Genomic DNA, 17752 nt, shown 5'->3' with positions numbered 1-17752 from the left:
CTGGCAGGTGGCCTCTGGAAAGGCTTCTCCACACAGTCAAGAAGGGTGGTATGCATTGGTTCTGTGGTGTAATGGCCAGCACCCTGGACTCTGAATCCAGTAATCCGAGTTCAAGTCTCGGCAGGACTTGTGGCTTGTCCTTCTTGCACTGTCAGCTCTTTCAAAGAGGTGGCTTGGCTCTCTACTGATCTCCCTTTTCTTTACTCTTCCACACATTTGCAGGGGTGTGCAAAACACAGCCTATGGCCTGCATCTGCTATGTCCATCCAGCCCATAGGGCATCCACATTCCCAGATGCTTTTAATCACTGCACCCATCCCAGGAAGGAGGGAGTCACATGGAAAGCAGGAGCTCAGGAAGGGATTTGGGGTCCTTGTGGAAGCCAAGATAAAGAAACAAACACACAAAAGGTAGCCCAATCACGTCCCCACGGTTATAGCGTTTCCTCTTTTTTCTACTGCAGGCTGTTTCTTTCAGTTGTGGCCAGTGATGCTTGATCAGCTTTGGATCACGAGAGTGGAGATCACCCAAAACTTTGCACTTTGCACTTGTTCCTCCTTGGAGTTCATCAGACTGGAAGGAAGGGTCAGCTTTCTCTTTTCTTTTTCAGGAATTGGACAAAGGTCTCATAGCATCAAGCATTGGTGGTTCAATGGTAGAATTCCTGCCTCCCATGCAGGAGACCTGGGTTCAATTCCCAGCCAATGCAGAAGCTCCTAGTCAATGCTTTCTATGACATAACATCCTAATACTGTTCTTGACACAGATACTTGCTGTTGGTAACTTGCACTGATTTCTTGACTTAAAAAAAAAATAAAGATCTCAGAAAAGGCAGAATAAAGCAGTACACTATATCAGGCATTGGTGGTTCAATGGTAGAATTCCTGCCTCCCATGCAGGAGACCTGGGTTCAATTCCCAGCCAGTGCAGCAGTGCCTTGTGATTTCTTTGCATGCCTTAACAACCTAATCCAGTCATTAACAGAGATGTTTGTTGGTAACTTTCACTGATTTCTTGACTGAAAAAAAATAAAACAGATCTTCTGATACAAAGACCTCAGAAAACTTTGACATTATTGATTCCTTTTTAAAACTTCTGGATTTATCTTATCATAGTATCATAGTGCTTAGGGTCGGAAGGGATCTAAACAGATCATCAGATCCAACCCCCCTGCCCCAGGAAGGAATGAGTGCTGGGTTCATAACACCTCAGCCAAATATCTGACCAGCCTCCTCTTGAAGACCCCCGAAGTAGGAGAGAGCACCACCTCCCTTGGGAGCCCGTTCCAGAGCCTGGCAGCCGTGACTGTAAAGTAACGCCTCCTGATGTCCAGCCTGAACCTTCTCTGTATTTGTGGCTGTTATTCCTAGTAACCCTGGATGGTACGCGAGGGAGCAGAGACTCCCCCAATTCCCGCTGGTCCCCCCAGTGAGTTTATAGATGGCCACCAGATCCCCTCTTATCCTTCTCTTGTGGAGCTTGAATAGATTCAGGCCCTTTAGCCTCTCTTCGTAGGGTCTGCCCTGCTGCCCCCTGACCATGTGAGTGGGCCTCCTCTGGACCCTCTCCCTGCTAGCCACATCCCTCTTCAAGTGTGGCGCCCAGAACTGGATGCAGTACTCCAACTTATGAATCATGTGTAAGTGTATACACAACTAGCAGCACTAATAGTGTGTGACATCATTAAAAAAAAAAATCTCATGGCCCTCCAGAGGGTGTGTGTGGTGGGCATGTTTGTGTGTGTATGGTGGGGAGGGACTTTTGTCTCTGTGTATGATGTGGGGGTCAAAGGCCCAGAAGTGACCTTCCAGATCATCATGTCCAGTCCCCTGGCACAGGCAGGAAGTTATTGGGCTCAGATGAGCTTGACAATGTGCCTGCCCAGCTTCACCTTGAACACCTCACCTCAGACACATTAGAGTCTGAGCCAGGCAGGAGCTGCAAGAAATTGAGAAGCTCTTCTCAGCCAGAATGGCTGACCTCCTTGGCCAGGCTTTAAACAAGGCTTACCAGGCGATGGGTGGGTAACCACCCAACCTAACCCACCAAGCATCAACCACAAAGTCAACAGGTTAGAATGCTCAAGAGAACCCTCTCCTACCCAAGGTCAGAAACAGAGCTCCTCCTTGAGTGCAAGCAAGCCTATGGCCTTCAACGGCACACTTACTTGCCTGTACGCTAATTCCAGGAGCTTTGGGAATAAACAGAAAGAACTGGTTGTTCTGCTAAACAAAAATGACTATGACCTCATAGGGATAACAGAGAGCTGATGGGACTCCTCCTATGGCTGGACCACGGGTGTAGATGGCTATACCCTGTACAGGAGAGATCATGCTGGAAAAAGGGGCAAGGGTTTAGCTCCCTATGCCAAGAAGAGCTATACATCCCAACAAGCTGAGATTGGCACCCAAGGAAGACAACCGGAGACCCTCTGGCTTAGAATACAAGGGGAAGCGGATAGAATGTTAGGAGCCTACTACAGACCTCCTAATCAGGAAGAAGAGTTTGACCATGATTTTGCCAGGGAACTAGCTGAAGCTGCATGTTCTTGGTGCATGGTTGTCATGGGAGACTTCAGCTACCCAAACATCTCATGGGAAGAACACTTAGCCAAATCAGATCCATCGCAAAGCTTCCTCACATGTGCAGATGAGCTCTAGCTATCTCAAGAAGTTTATGGGCCAACAAGAGTACTGGAGTACTGTGTCCAGTTCTGGGCACCGCACTTCAGGAGGGATGTGGACAGCATGGAGAGGGTCCAGAGGAGGGCCACTCGCATGGTCAGGGGACAGCAGGGCAGGCCCTACGAGGAGAGGCTATGGGACCTGAACCTGTTCAGCCTTCACAAGAGAAGGCTGAGGGGGGACCTGGTGGCTGTCTATAAACTCACTAGGGGGGACCAGAAGGGTTTGGGGGAGACCTTGTTTCCCCTAGCGTCCCCCGGGATAACAAGGAGTAACGGCCACAAGTTGTTGGAGAGTAAGTTTAGATTAGACATCCATAGGAACTACTTCACAGTTAGGGCGGCTAGGATCTGGAACCGACTTCCAAGGGAAGTGGTGCCGGCTCCTACCCTGGGGGTCTTTAAGAAGAGGCTTGATGTCTACCTGGGTGGGGTCACTTGAGCCCAGTTTTCCTCCTGCCCAGGGCAGGGGGTCGGACTTGAAGATCTACAAGGTCCCTTCCAACCCGACTTCTATGATTCTATGAAGAGGTAAGGCACTGCTGGACCTGGTCCTGGCCAAAGGGGATGATCTAGTCAGTGACCTAAGAACTGAAGGGAAGCTGGGAGACAGCGACCAAGAGCTGATCATTTTTACTATCCATCACAAAGCTGGCAAGTCAGTCAGCAATGCAGAAGTCGTTGACTTCAGGAAAGCCAACTTTGAGAAGCTCAGGAGGCTTGTTGTCAAGGCCCTGAGAGGCCATGGCTTGACAGGGAGGGGAGTTCATGATGAATGGTCATTCCTTAAGGGAGCAATCCTAGCAGCACAAGGGATGTCCATCCCAACCCATAGGAAAGGTAGCAGCCTTTAAAAGCTGCGGTTTGACATAGCCCCCGGCACTCGGGAGCCAGGAGCAGAGAGGAGAGGAGGGAACTGGACACACATGTGTCCCTACACACACGTGTGCCCCCTTACCTGACCCGAGGTGGAGGCAAAGGCAGACGCAACAGTGGAGCCAGGATCAGGGGCAGCAACAGCTGATCCCCCAAAGGTAAGTGGGGCAGAGGGAGCCAACACAGCTGAGCTGGATCTGGAGGGGAAGCCCCTCGGATCCCTTTTAGTTGAGCTGGTAGGGAGCTGTGCTCCTGAGCTGCACCGCACTCCTGAGTGTGCAAGCAGGCATGCTTGTCACAGGCCAGCTGGGCACTGTGAGCGTATCAATTTTATCACAGGCCAGCTGGGCTGTTTGACTCAGTTTCAGATCGAGGAGGCAAAGTTGGAAGTGAAATAAAGGCAAATTTATTATAGCTTACACACACACAACAGTTAACGGAAAGTTAAATGTGATAAGCAGATAAGGCAGTATAAAAGAGCTAATAGTAAATAATAACAACAGATAATAACAACAGATAGATAGATCAATTCTGTCACAGGCCTACTGGGCACTGCGAGGGTATTAGCCACTGGGCTGTTCAAAACAACAGATAGACAGACATGGGTTGGCAACTTATTGATAGTCCCTCAATGCCAGGTGCGCGCCAAGTGATTCCAGTGAAGTCAGGCATCCCCATTCAATGCTGTCAGAGGGATTACCGGGGAAAGTCCCTTGATCAGGATCTGATCCTCACTCACACCAGGAGTCTGGGTTCCGGGTGTGGAACAGAAATGACTGTTCTGTTCCCTCTTTCCTGCTTGTTACCTGATGCACGTGCTTTTTATACCTAGTTTTATGCTAATATGCTGGCCTCAGAGCCACTCACAATGTTGCCCTATAGCTGTTACCCTATGGGATTGAATGGTGTTAAAAATTATCATAAAAGGTTACTACCCAGACTCGGGTTTATCCAATAAGCAAATTATGATGCAGCACCTTTAGGTTTGAGATTGACATTGCTCCACCTAAACTCCAACCCCTTTTAGGCTTTATTTGAATATGCTTTCTTGAGATATTTTTTCTTGGAATGTGTTGGGTGTGCCAAGCAGTTAGATCCAGTTTTTATCGCTAAGGCTGAACCCTGAGCAAAAACCGTTGGGTCTCCTAATTTTACAGCTACAGCTTTAGCTATGGAGCTCCAGTCAGTTCCACGAACAGTTAATTTATCATTGTGGTTAAACTTATGACAGGCAAGTTACAGTTGCAGTTTACAAACTTACAAGATTATTTGAACTAATATAACCTGTTTAGGCAAAATACCAAATGCTTCCAAGAAGCACATATTTATTGCTTATTAATCCCTCTGGTTCTGGCTATCACACGTGCTCTGTAAGGGCAGGCCAGTGTTTGCGTCAGCATTCGCACATGCAAGCAAGCAGGAGGGGCCAGGAGGGAGACTCCAGCAAGGGTAGGGTGAAAGCACCACACAAAAATATAAAAATGTACAAAATATATATATATATATCTGTGGTGCTCTGGTGTGGTGCCAGAGGACTGGAAAAGGGCCAATGTAGTTCCCATTTTCAAAAAAGGGAGGAAGGGGGACCCAGGAAACTATAGGCCAGTTAGTTTTACCTCGATCCTGGGTAAGCTTTTTGAGAGAATTATCCTGGCGCATGTCCACAAGGGGCCAGCAGGGGAGATTATGCTTAGGGGCAACCAACACGGGTTCATTAGAGGCAGGTCCTGTCAGACCAACCTGGTGGCTGGAGACTCTCTGGGTTAAAATCTATGGTGACCATGGCACAGGGGCAACAATGGTAGGAGTCTACTACAGACCTCCTAACCAGGACCTCCTAACCAAGAGCTCATCCAGGAATTTACCAGAAAACTGGCTGAGGCTGCATGCTCCCAATGGATGGTTGTCATGGGAGACTTCATCTACCCAGACATCTCATGGGAAGAGCACTTGACCAAATCTGAACAGTCGCAAAGCTTCCTTATCTGCGTGGATGAGCTCTATCTGACTAAAGCAGTCTATGGACTGATGAGAGGCAAAGTGCTGCTCAACCTGGTACTGGCAATGGGGGATGACTTAATCAGCAACCTAACTATTGAAGGCAAGCTGAGAGACAGTGACCATGAGGTGATCACCTACACCATCTGCTGCAAAGCAGGCAAGTCAGTCAGCAATGCAGAAGTCCTTGACTTCAGGAAAGCTGACTTTGACAAGCTCAGGAGGCTTGTTATTAGACCTTAAGGGACTATGACCCAAAGGGGAGGGGAGTTCAGGATGAGTGGTTGCTCCTCAAGGGAGCGAACATGGAAGCACAAGCAATGTCTATGCCATCTTGGAGGAAAGGCAGCAAAAGGGCACAGCAGCCCATTTGGCTCTGCAGGGAACTTATGGACCTCCTGCATCTAAAAAGAAAGACCTATAAAAGATAGAAGACTGGATCCACCTCGAAGAAGGAGTATTCTGCGCTGGTCCGGACCTGCAGGGAGCGAACCAGGAAAGCCAAGGCTGCGACTGAACTCCAATGGGCTATGTGTATCAAGGACAATAAAAAACCCTTTTTTACATATGTGGGGAGCCAGAGGAAAAGCAAGGGCAACACTAGACCCCTGCTAAACCAGAAAGGAGAATGGATGACTGACACCCAGGAAAAAGCCAGCCTGCTTAATGGGTATTTTGCATAGGTTTTTCACCAGCCCCAATGGATGGCCTTCCTCAATATGGCACTGGATGGCCAGGGTGAGGGAGAATTGTTACCCTTCATCAATGTAGACCATGTAAAGGAACACCTTAAGAGGTGGGACACCTTCAGGTCAGCTGGTTGAGACAGTTTACACCCCAAGGTACCTAAGGAGCTAGCATGCATCATAGCACAGCCACTGGCACAGATCTTCGAGAACTTGTGGTGCTCAGGTAAAATGCCCAAAGACTGGAAGAAGGCCAATATGATGCCTATCCTCAAGAAAGGGAGGAAAGTAGATCTAAGGAACTACAGGCCCATCAGCTGGACCTCTACCCCGGGGAAGATCTTGGAAAAAATTATCAGAGAGACCATTCTTGACAAACTAGCTGATGGCATCATCCTGAGGGATAGCCAGCACAGGTCTGTTGTTGGTAGGTCTTGCCTGATCAATCTCATCTCCTTCTACAACCAGGTGACGTATCACCTGGACAAGGGAGAGGAGACTGATGTCATAGATCTGGATTTTAAAAAAGCCTTCGATCTGGTGTCCCATGATCATATCATAGAAAAATTGGCCAACTGTGGCCTCAGCTACATCACAGTCTGATGGCTGGGGAATTGGCTCCAAGGACGGACTCAGAGAGTGGTAGTTGACAGAAGTCAACCTTTGTGGTGTGCTGACCAGTGGGGTCCTTGGGCCTATGCTCTTTAACATCTTTATTAATGATGTGAACATTAGTATCAGAAGCAGACTGGCCAAGTTTGCTGATGACACCAAACTTTGGAGTAAAGCGTTCATACCCAAGGACAGGATGATGATCTGGGCCAACCTTGACAGGCTCAGAAAATGTGTGGATGAAAACCTGATGGTATTCAACACTGAAAAATTCAAGGTACTCCACCTTGGAAAGAAAAACCCGCAGCATGCTTATAGGTTCGGCAGTTCTACGCTTGCTAGCACCACAGCCAAAAGGGACTTGGGGGTCATGATTGACCACAAGATAAATATGAGCCACCAATGCAATACTGCAGCTGGCAAAATGAACAAAACTCTGGTTTGCATCCACCGATGCTTCTCAAGCAAGTCACAAGATGTCATCTTCCCATTGTACTCAGCCTTGGTGAGGCCACAACTAGAGTACCGCATCCAATTCTGGGCTCCACAACTCAAAAAGTACATGGAGAAGCTTGAGAGAGTCCGGAGGAGACTTAGCCATTTTAAGTTTGCTATTATAAATTAAGCTTATTATTGTACTTTAATATCTTGTTATGGGGCAAAGTTAATACACCAGAGGGCAGGAAGCAGATACAGGCCCACCTGGACAGGTTAGATCAATGGGTGGAATGTAATAGGATGCAATTCAACAAAGATAAATGTAAGGTACTCCACCTAGGAAGAAGGAATCCCCAGCACACCTTCAGGTTGTGAGATGGATGACCTCCTCAGCAGCTCAGAGGCTGAGAAAGATCTTGGAGTCATAGCTGACTCCAAGATGAATGTGAGCCGGCAGTGCAATGAGGCCATCGAAGTCCAAACACACCTTGTCATATATTAGCAGATGCATGACCAACAGATTGAAGGAGATGATGCTCTCCCTCTATGCAGCATTAGTCAGGCTGCAGTTGGAGTACTGTGTCCAGTTTTGGGCACCGCACGTCAAGAGGGACACGGAGGATCTGGAGAGGGTTCAGAGGAGGGACACTCACATGATTAGTGGTCTCCATGTAAGACCCTATGAGGTGAGGTTGAGAGATCTAGATCTCTTCAGCCTATACAAAAGATGGCTGAGGGGTGACCTTGTAGCCATCTATAAATTTATCAGGGGAGGACAGCAGGGAATTGGGGATGCGCTGTTTACCAGAGCACCCCAGGGAGTAACTAGGAATAATGGGTGCAAACTAGTGGAGAGTAGATTCAGGTTAGACATTAGGAAGAAATTTTTTACAATAAGAGTGGCCAGAGTCTGGAACGGGCTGCCAAGAGAGGTGGTGCTGTCATCTAGCTCGGAGGTCTTCAAGAGGAGGCTTGACAGTCACCTGGCTGGGGTCATCTGACTTAGGTCCTCTTTCCTGCCAGGGGCAGGGGGTCAGACACAATGATCCATTGGGTCCCTTCTGACTCTACAATCTATGAATTTATGATTTTTTATATAGCAAAACAAGTATTATTTCTTTTTGTATTTTTCTTTATGATACTTGTATGTATGTATGAATGAGTGTAAAGTGATTGATAAGAGCAGAAATAAGCTATGTGTTAACAAATAAGTTACCCAATGGTGAGCTATGCTAAGAAGAGGCTGAAGAGGTAAATTCAGAATCCAGCCTGCCCCAGGCAAAGAATAAAGATAAACAGAAAAGATAAGACTGAAGACAAGGTCTGCAACATTTCAAAGCTAGAGACTCCAGACACAGCCCACACCAGTGATAACGGAAGAACATTGTAAACAGAATGATTGAAGATCAACACGAAAGACAATGACTCAGGAGCCTAACTGCTTGTCAGAATGGAAAAGTACTGAGATTTTAGACAAAGAAGCTACGTAGTCAGGAAAGGTGGACCAGTCACCTAACACCAACTTGATCACCCCTATAAAGGAGAGAGACTTAGCAGCAAGAAGTGGGAGACATTCTACAAAACTTCACTGGAAGACAGACACATCCGTATGCCTCGTTCCTAATCGCTCATGCTCACTAGGCTGGCCACCTAAGTGTAGAAGTGAGGAATGGACTTTGGGATCTATAACATCTTCAGGGTGATAGTGAGTGTGTGTAGGTATGTGATGTCTTTAATGTTCTTGTAGTTTTAATAAACACGGCATTTGCCTTATCCCCCCATAAGGTCTTACTTGTCAATTGAGTTAATTGGTAATTTGTGCAACACCTACTCTGGATTCCTTTAAGAAACACTTGGATGCTTATCTTGCTGGGGTCCTTTGACCTTAGCTGACATCCTGCACCTAGGGTAGGGGGCTGGACCAGATGATCTTGTGAGGTCCCTTCCAGCCCTAATGTCTATGAATCCATGAAACCTCCAAGGATGGCAACTGCACCAGCTCTGCTGGGAGTGCATTACAGACTCTGGTGACCCTTACAAAGAAAAAAGGATTTTTTTATGTCCAGCCTGAATTTACCCTCTATCAGCTTGTGCCCATTGGGCCTTGTCCTCCCTTGACATGCCTTCCTAAAGAGTTGCTTCCCTAGATCAGCAATACAGAAGTCCTCGACTTCAGGAAAGCTGACTTTGACAAGCTCAGGAGGCTTGCCAGTGAGGCCCTAAAGGGCCACAACCCAAAGGGGAAGGGAGTTCAAGTTGAGTGGTTCCTCCTCAAAGGAGTGATCCTGGATACACAAGCAAAGTCTATTCCATCTCAGAGGAAAGGCAGCAAAAGGGCACAGCATCCCCCTTGGCTCTCCAGGGAACTAGTGGACCTCCTGCATCTAAAAAGAAAGACCTACAAAGGATGGAGGATGGGATCCACATCCAAGGAGAAATACTCTGCACTGGTCCAGACCTGCAGGGAGTGAACCAGGAAAGCCAAGGCTGTGACAGAACTCCAACTAGCTACAAGTATCAAGGACAATGAAAAGCCCTTTTTTAGATATGTGGGGAGCCGGAGGAAAAGCAAGGGCAACATTGGACCTCTGCTATACCAGATGGGACAACTGACAACCGATACCCAGGAAAAAGCTAACTTGCTAAATGGGTACTTTGCGTCAGTCTTTCACCAGTCCCATGGGACGCCCCTGCCCATTATGGGACAGGGAGGCCAGGGTGAGGGAGATTCCTTACCCTCCATCAATGCTAACCTTGTGAAGGAACACCTTGAGAGGCTGGATACCTTCAAGTCAGCTGGCCCTGACAATCTTCACCCCAGGGTACTCAAGGGGCTGGCCAGCGTCATAGCCCAGCCCCTGGCACGGATCTTCAAGAACTCCTGGTGCTCTGGTGAAGTGCCCGAAGATTGGAAGAAGGCCAATGTGGTGCCTATCTTCAAGACAGGGAGGAAAGTGGATCTGGGGAACTACAGGTCCATCAGCCGGACCTCTATCCCAGGGAAGGTCTTAGAGAAGGTTATTGAAGAGGCCATTCTTAACAGACTTGCCAATGGCAACATCCTGAAGGATAGCCAGCACGGGTTTGTTGCAGGTAGGTCTTGCTTAACCAATCTTATTTCCTTTTATGACCAGGTGACCTATCATGGGAAAGGAGACTGATGTTGTATATCTTGACTTAAAAAAGCCTTCAATCTGGTATCCCATGATCACCTCTTAGCAAAACTGGCTAACTGCAGCCTCGGCCTCACCATGATCTGCTGGCTGGGGAATTGGCTCCGTGGTCAGACCCAGAGGGTGGTGGTTATCAGAAGTCAATCATCATGGTGCCCTGTGACCAGTGGGGTCCCTCAAGGCTCTGTCTTCAGCCTATACTATTCAACATCTTCATTAATGATGTGGACATTGGTATCAGAAGCCGACTGGCCAAGTTTGCCGATAACACCAAACTCTGGGGTAAAGTGTCCATACCTGAGTACAGGAAGGTGATCCAGGCTGACCTTCACAGGCTCACAAAATGGGTGGACAAGAACCTGATGGTATTTAACATTGAAAAATGCAAGGTTCCCCACCTAGGAAGAAAAACCTGCAGCATGCTTATAGGCTTGGCAGTGCTATGCTGACTAGCACTATGGACGAAAGGGACAAAAAGAAAAGCTAATGGCACTTTATCGTGCATCAGCAGATGCATGACGAATAGGTCCAAGGAGGTGATACTTCCCCTCTATCGGGCACTGGTCAGACCGCAGTTGGAGTACTGCATGCAATTCTGGGCACCGCACTTCAAGAGGGATGTGGAGAACCTGGAGAGGGTCCAGAGAAGGACCGCTCATATGGTTAAGGGCTTGCAGGCCAAGCCCTACGAGGAGAGACTCAGGCACCTGGACCTTTTCAGCCTCCGCAAGAGAAGGTTGAGAGGCGACCTTGTGGCTGCCTATAAGTTCATCACGGGGGCACAGAAGGGAATTGGTGAGGATTTATTCACCAAGGCGCCCCCGGGGGTTACAAGAAATAATGGCCACAAGCTAGCAGAGAGCAGATTTAGACTGGACATTAGGAAGAACTTCTTCCCAGTTCGAGTGGCCAAGGTCTGGAATGGGCTCCCAAGGGAGGTGGTGCTCTCTCCTACCCTGGGGGTCTTCAAGAGGAGGTTGGATAGGCATCTAGCTGGGGTCATCTAGACCCAGCACTCTTTCCTGCCTATGCAGGGGGTCGGACTCGATGATCTATTGAGGTCCCTTCCGACCCTAACATCTATGAATCTATGAATCTATGACTTGGGGGTCATGATTGACCACAAGATGAACATGAGCCACCAATGCGATGCTGCAGCTAGTAAAGTGAGCAAAACACTGGCTTTCATCCATAGATGTTTCTTAAGCAAATCCCAGGATGTCATTCGCCTGTTGTACTCGGCCTTGGTGAGGCTGCAGCTGGAGTACTGCATCCAGTTTTGGGCCCCGCAATTCAAAAAGGATGTGAAGAAGCTTGAGAGTGTGCAGAGAAGAGCCACGCACATGGCTAGAGGTCAGGAGAACAGACCTTATGACGACAGGCTGAGAGCTATGATATAGCCTGCCATCAGAGGTGGTTTAAGCACCTACTTTGAACGCCTTCAAGAGACATTTGGATGTTTTTCTTGCTGGGATACTATAATCCCTGCTGACTTCCTGCCCTTGGGCAGGGGGTTGGACTCGATGATCTTCTGATGTCCCTTCCAGCCCTAATGTCTATGAATCTATGAATCATGGTGCTCACCCGTGACACACTTGTAGGCGTCTTTCAAGTCACCTCTCAGCCTTCTCTTACTCAGACTGAACAGACCCAGTTCCCCGAGTCTCTCCCCATGAGGCCTATTCTCCAGGCCCCTAACCATGCATGGTAGTCTGGCGCCTTGCTGCTGCCTCTCTACAACCCCAGTGAGAGACTTGTCGTGCCCCTCACTTAGGAACACGGGGGCAAAGAACTCATTGAGGAGTTCAGCCTTGTCCCCCCTGTCCGTCACCAATTGTTTCTGCCCATTTAGCAGGGGTCCTATTCCTCCCTGGGCCTTCCTTTTACTCCCAATATATCTAAAAAACAATTTCTTGTTGTCTTTTACTTAGGTTGCCATCCTCAGCTCCATGGTATCTTTGGCTGGGAGACCCCCTTGGCTCAATAGGGAATTCATGGACCTCCTGAATCAGTGCCCAGAAGACGAATATTCCTCCTCTGCTCGTGCTTGTAGGGAGGCAGTTAGACGGGCCAAAGCTACCATGGAGCTGAGGATGGCAACCCAAGTAAAAGAGTAGTAACAGACTACCATGCATAGACCGTGAGATGGTGCAGAGTCATTTGGAAGAACTGGATGCCTTTAAGTCGGCAGGCCCGGATGGGCTCCATCCGAGGGTGCTGAAGGCACTGACCAACATCATTGCAGAGCCACTGGCGGGAATATTCGAATGCTCATGGCGCACGGGCCAAGTCCCGGAGGACTGGAAAAGGGCCAACGTGGTCCCCATTTTCAAAAAGGGGAGGAAGGAGGACCCGGGCAACTATAGGCCAGTCAGTCTCACCTCTATCCTTGGCAAAGTCTTTGAAAAAATTATCAAGGCTCACATTTGTGAGAGCCCGGCAGGACAAATTATGCTGAGGGGAAACCAGCACGGGTTCGTGGCAGGCAGATCGTGCCTGACCAACCTAGTCTCTTTCTATGACCAGGTTACGAAACGCCTGGACACAGGAGGAGGGGTGGATGTCGTATACTTAGACTTCAGGAAGGCCTTCAATACGGTATCCCACCCCATACTGGTGAACAAGTTAAGAGGCTGTGATGTGGACGACTACACAGTCCGGTGGGTGGCGAATTGGCTACAGGGTCACACCCAGAGAGTCGTGGCAGATGGGTCGGTTTCGACCTGGAAGGGTGTGGGCAGTGGGGTCCCGCAGGGCTCGGTCCTTGGACCGATACTCTTTAATGTCTTCATCAGCGACTTGGACGAGGGAGTGAAATGTACTCTGTCCAAGTTTGCAGATGACACAAAGCTATGGGGAGATGTGGACACGACGGAGGGCAGGGAACAGCTGCAAGCAGACCTGGACAGGTTGGACAAGTGGGCAGAAAACAACAGGATGCAGTTCAACAAGGAGAAATGCAAAGTGCTGCACCTAGGGAGGAAAAATGTCCAGCACACCTACAGCCTAGGGAATGACCTGCTGGGTGGCACGGAGGTGGAAAGGGATGTTGGAGTCCTAGTGGACTCCAAGATGAACATGAGCCGGCAGTGTGACGAAGCCATCAGAAAAGCCAATGGCACTTTATCGTGCATCAGCAGATGCATGACGAATAGGTCCAGGGAGGTGATACTTCCCCTCTATCGGGCGCTGGTCAGACCGCAGTTGGAGTACTGCGTGCAATTCTGGGCGCTGCACTTCAAGAGAGATGTGGATAACCTGGAGAGGGTCCAGAGAAGGGCAACTCGTATGGTTAAGGGCTTGCAGACCAAGCCCTACGAGGAGAGACTAGAGAAACTGGATCTTTTCAGCCTCCGCAAGAGAAGGTTGAGAGGAGACCTTGTGGCTGCCTATAAGTTCATCACGGGGGCACAGCAGGGAATTGGTGAGTATTTACTCACCAAGGCGCCCCCGGGGGTTACAAGAAACAATGGCCACAAGCTAGCAGAGAGCAGATTTAGATTGGACATTAGGAAGAACTTCTTCACTGTAGAGTGGCCAAGGTCTGGACCGGGCTCCCAAGGGAGGTGGTGCTCTCCCCTACCCTGGGGGTCTTCAAGAGGAGGTTAGACGAGTATCTAGCTGGGGTCATCTAGACCCAGCACTCTTTCCTGCTTATGCAGGGGGTCGGACTCGATGATCTATTGAGGTCCCTTCCGACCCTAACATCTATGAATCTTAACACATTTTTCAAAATATTTTCCCAGGACTGAAGTGGTGCCAGAGTGACCTGCGGGCAGGGGCTCTATGGAGCTGGGCTGGCTCCCCCCTCTCCCTGCTGGTGCAACCCAGACTGGCTCCATAGAGCTCCTTCTGGCCCAGGCTCTGTGCTCCTGATGCCCCTCCTGCTGGCCCTGGCTCTGGCACACCGGTGCAGGCCCCATGCTCCTGTCAAGCTGTCGCTTTACTCCTGTGTGCCTGCTCACTCCCACTTGCCCCTGCCTGCCACCACTTCCCCCACTTTCCTGCCCACAGGACTCAGCAGGAGCCTGCCTGGCCCCGAGGACTGGGGTGATTGCCTGCAGTCCTCCCCTGCCTCTCCACCCCACTCCACTCTTATCTGAATTTCTCATTTGGGTAGAGGGAGGAGGGAACAGCCCCACCATCCCAAACCAGAAGTCTTTGCTGGGCAGAGGCTTCCAATTGTAGGGGATTGGGAGGGGAAAGGAAGGGAGGGGAGGGGAAAGGAGGGGCGGGGCGGGGCAGTGGGTGGGCCTTGCTACAGGGCTGCTGGGTACTGCTGCTGGCTTTCCCTGGATCCTACTGCCCCTGGTTCTGTCATCTTTGCCAGGCAGCCAGAAGCAGATAAATATTAATTTTATAAATTTTCTAAATAATTTAGGGGCCCTGCAGGCCAAATAGAATGGCCTAGTGGGTTGGATCTGGCCCATGGGCTGTATTTTGCCCACCCCTGCTGTAGATGGATTAGATCCACTCAGTTTCCAAGTTCTAAAGAGTCCTACAGCACACTTTTCCCAGTGTCTCTTCTCTCCATGTCCCAACCTGTTTTCAGACTCTTTGCTTGGGGTCATGGACTCAAGTTCCCCTCTCTGGTGACCACAGCACCTTGATTTGAAGTGAGCACTGAACAGAGTGGGTGGAGGGGATTGTTCCTGACGGCAGCCTTGGGGCAGTGCAGACAAGTTTTTTTTTGCACAGCAGGGTTTAATTTTAGGCCTTGCAGGGATGTCTGTCCATGTCCAGAAAACAGGGTCTCCCCAGGGTTTCTCTTCTATGTTGCAAAGTGAAGCATGCTCTGTGGTTGTGGTGGTGAGGAAGGGAGGGGGCAGAATTCCTTTGCTGAGGTGTTGCTTTACTTTCTGAATAAAAAGGCCTTTGTGGTACTTTATGCCTGACTCTGGGGAAACAGCCATCCCTGGGGAGTGATACAGAGTCAACACACTTTCTGCAAGCATCCCCAGAGTTTTGCCAAAGACAAAAAATAGGCAAAGGGAGGCAAGATAGGTGTGAAGGGGGCTAGAAAATAGAAAAAGGCAGTGAAAGGGGACCGAGGCAAAGGTGAGGTATTTCAGGATCATGGGTGACTTGTGCCACCTTAGTCGGGGGGCATGTGCCCCCCCAGAGACCAGTCAGTGACTGGGGTGGGTCCCCCCACGGCTAATCTCACCAACCAGGAAGCAGCCACAGCACTCCCAGAAGTGGCCGCGGAGCTCCCAGAAGTGGCCACGGCACTCCTGGGAGTGGCCACAGTGCTTCATCCAGCACTCCCATTCCCAGGCTGGTGCTTGCAGTGGGAGCACCCACGCTCCTGCCTGCCCCCCCTGCCTGTCACCTAAGCAGGGAGCACAGCCTGTCAGGGGATGCACCAGCACTCTCAGGGGGTCCACATACATTCCTGTGCAACCCTTACACGTCACCACTGTTCAGAATGGAAAGACCTGAGCTATGGCTCCACTCAATTTTGAACTGCAATTTATGATTTAATGTCCAGGGTGCCGGCAGTCCCAGCCAGAATCCAGCTCTGAAGTTCCCTCTCATTCCCTCCTACCCTTTCCTTACTGCTGACTGTGTTTTTCAAGAAACAGGTGACCTTTTTGTCACGACTGAAATAAAATTAAGGCATTAAATATATGGGGTTTCTCTTTCTTGCGCTATTCATTTTCTTTGTTAGGCAAGGCATGGGGTGAAGGCTTTACTTTTGTTCATCTTGTTTTTGTTTGTAGCATCCTCTCAGTGCTGTAGAAATAAGCTAGAGGAGTAATTCTTCAGCCAGGGTGATTAGGCACTCTGGAGTGCCATGAGATTTTTTTAATGGTGCCACACACTATTAGTACTACTAGTTGTGTATAAATTTATACATGATCCATAAGATAAATTCAGAAGTTTTAAAAAGGAATCAATAATTACAAAACACACTGATCTACTCTGAGATCTTTAGAGTGGAAGATCTGCTTTTCTTTTTTAAGTCAAGAACTTTGTGAAAGTTATGAACAAGCATCTCTGTCACAAACTTGATTAGGTTCTTAAGGCATGCAAAGAACTGACCTGCAGCCTCTGCATTGGCTGGGAATTGAACCCAGGTCTCCTGCATGGAAAGCAGGAATTCTACCATTGAACCACCAATGCTTAATGCCATAAGAGCATTGTCCAAATCCTGAAAAAGAAAAGATAAAGCTGACCCTTCCTTCCATTCTGATTCACTCAAAGGAGAAACAAGTGCAAAGTTTTGGGTGATCTTCACTCTTGTGATCCAAAGCTGATCAAGCATCACTGGCCACAACTGAAAGAAAAGCCTGCAGTAGAAAAAGAGGAAAACACTATAACCATGGGGAAGTGATTGGGCTACCTTTTGTGTGTTTGTTTCTTTGTCTTGGCTGCCATGAGGACCCCAAATTCCTTTCTGAGCTCCTGCTCTCCACGTGACTCCCTCCTTCCCTGCAATGGGTGCTGCGGGGATCCTGCAGTGATTAAAAGCATCCGGGATGTGGGCGCCCAAGGGGCTGGATGGACCTGGCAGAGACCCCCGCCTGTCTGGTGTCTGTGCCACAGGCAGGGCATTTGGCTGCTCCTTTTCCTTTTTCTGTCTCGATTCTTGCAGGAATCCTTCCCTGGCCCCAGGACAAGAGGATGGAAATGATCATGGAGTGAAGGAGAGAGAGCCCCGAGCAGAACAGCTTTCATGGGGAGTTTGCCTCCTATCGGCATCTCCCCTCAGTGCGGGAGAGGAGAGCACGAGTTCCCAGCTCCAAGGGCCCAGGGCTTCCTTCCACCTTTGTTACAACACACTTGTCAAACAATCAGTGCTACACGCTCGTGCACCCATTGCATATCAACAACACAAAAATGCATGTGTATCACCTGCTAATCAGATTTGGGGGAGTTGGTCCAGCCAGGCACGACAGGACAGGATGGGGTGCTGACCCAGTTTGGAGGTGCGGAAGGGTGGTGGAGGGCAATTAATCCTTTCTAACCCAGATGTGTTCATTTCAAACCCACTGCTGGGGATGCCAGACGAAATGGGTGGACTCGCGGGATCCCATGGGGCCTGGCTGAGGACCCAGCAGGCAGGCCAGGCTCAGTTGAGTGGATGTGATGGGGCCATGGCAGGTGCGGAGCAGCATCTGGCTGCTGATGCTCAGTGTTTCTGATAGTGGGGCAGAGGAACACTGAGTCTTTGGCTGCCCCAGTCCAATTTTGGTAATAAGCTGATGGAGAATAGGTTTAGGTTGGAGATCAGAAGGCAATATTTTACAGTTCGGGTGGCCAAAATCTGGAACCAACTTCCC

At 49.3% G+C, this 17752-nt stretch overlaps 2 protein-coding genes and 4 non-coding genes across 6 annotated transcripts in view; 4 read left to right on the top strand and 2 right to left on the bottom strand.

The window, feature by feature from the left end:
* Positions 1-17752, top strand: part of LOC102566400 (zinc finger protein 493) — a 185284-nt gene that overhangs the window by 70300 nt on the left and 97232 nt on the right. The window lies entirely within an intron of this gene.
* The window catches only part of LOC102576684 (zinc finger protein 724), an 89624-nt gene that overhangs the window by 24463 nt on the left and 47409 nt on the right, over positions 1-17752 (bottom strand). The gene's annotated exons all lie outside the window — the stretch shown is intronic.
* On the top strand, positions 58-129 carry TRNAQ-CUG (transfer RNA glutamine (anticodon CUG)). The gene has a single exon. It is a non-coding gene; the product is annotated as a tRNA-Gln (tRNA).
* On the top strand, positions 639-709 carry TRNAG-CCC (transfer RNA glycine (anticodon CCC)). Its single transcript has one exon. It is a non-coding gene; the product is annotated as a tRNA-Gly (tRNA).
* Positions 859-929, top strand: TRNAG-CCC (transfer RNA glycine (anticodon CCC)). The gene has a single exon. It is a non-coding gene; the product is annotated as a tRNA-Gly (tRNA).
* Positions 16522-16592, bottom strand: TRNAG-UCC (transfer RNA glycine (anticodon UCC)). Its single transcript has one exon. It is a non-coding gene; the product is annotated as a tRNA-Gly (tRNA).

The sequence above is a fragment of the Alligator mississippiensis genome, chromosome 1 (assembly GCF_030867095.1).
Source record: "Alligator mississippiensis isolate rAllMis1 chromosome 1, rAllMis1, whole genome shotgun sequence".
NCBI classification, from domain to species: domain Eukaryota; kingdom Metazoa; phylum Chordata; order Crocodylia; family Alligatoridae; genus Alligator; species Alligator mississippiensis.
Note: the sequence above shows the minus strand (reverse complement) of the source record. Positions and strands in the feature narration are given on the sequence as shown.